Raw genomic sequence first — 1377 nt, forward strand, 5'->3', positions numbered from 1 at the left:
GTCTCTGGGAATTAAGGAAACGAAGGGCCTCATTGTCCGAAAAGAGGACAAATTCTTGGGGTAATAAGTAATTAAGCCAATAGTGCAAGGCTTGTACAATTACATACAACTCCTTATCATAAGTCGAGTACCGTTGCTTGGCATCATTTAATTTCTCACTAAAATAAGCAATAAGATGGCGTTTTTGACTTAAGACTCCATCTATTCCTACCCCTGATGCATCACATTCGACCTTAAAGACTTTGCAAAAATCTGGGAGTCGTATGATAGGAGCCTCTGTCATTCGCATTTTGATTAACTTAAAGGCCTTAGCCGCTTCCTGCGTCCAATGAAATTCTCCTCTCTTCATACACTCTGTGATAGGAGCCATGATCGTACTAAATCGCTTGATGAAACGACGATAAAAGGTAGCTAAACCATGAAAACTCCTAACTTCATGTATATTCTTGGGGTCAGGCCAATCAACAATTGCCCGAATCTTCGTAGGATTAGCAGATACTCCCGTAGTGGAAACAATGAACTCGAGGAACACAACTCTATCAGTGAAGAAAGAACGTTTCTTCACATTGGCATACAAGCTTGTAGCACGCAGTGTAGAGTAAACTTGCGTGAGATGATCTCGATGTTGTTCCCTAGTTTTACTGTATACGAGAATGTCATCAAAGTATATGACAATGAATATGCCCATGAAAGGTCAAAGGGCCTGTGTCATCACCCTCACAAAAGTACTTGGAGCATTGCTTAGTCTAAAAGACATGACCAACCACTCGTATAGACCATCTTTCGTTTTAAATGCAGTTTTTCACTCGTCTCTTGGGCGGATCCTAATCTGATGATACCTACTCTTCAAATCAATTTCGGAAAAGATTTTGGCACCGGCCATCATATTTAGCATATCATCAAGTCGAGGGATAAGAAAACGATACTTGACAGTGATCTTATTGATAGCGTGACTATTAACGTACATCCTTCAAGAACCATCTTTTTTGGGTGTCAAAAGGGCGGGAACTGCACAATGGCTTAAACTTTCACGGATGAAGCCTTTGTGAAGGAGTTCACTCACTTATCCCTGGAGCTCGGCATGTTCAGCAGGATTCATTCTATAGTGAGGTGAATCTGGGAGAGACAAACTTGGAGCTAGATCTATAGCATGTTGAATATCCCGTAAGGGAGGCAATAGATCAGGGAGGTCGTCAGGAAATACATCCTTAAATTCCTGAAGGAGTGATTGGACTTCAGTAGGGGTCGCTATTGGGGAATCGGACAGGACTTTCATAACAATCACAGCAAATACGACTGAATCATTTACGATTATCCGTTCAAATTCTGTAGGGCTAATCACATGTAATCCTTTCCTCTTGACAATTTTTTTGGCTT

The sequence above is a fragment of the Olea europaea genome, chromosome 11 (assembly GCF_002742605.1).
Source record: "Olea europaea var. sylvestris chromosome 11, O_europaea_v1, whole genome shotgun sequence".
NCBI lineage: Eukaryota > Viridiplantae > Streptophyta > Magnoliopsida > Lamiales > Oleaceae > Olea > Olea europaea.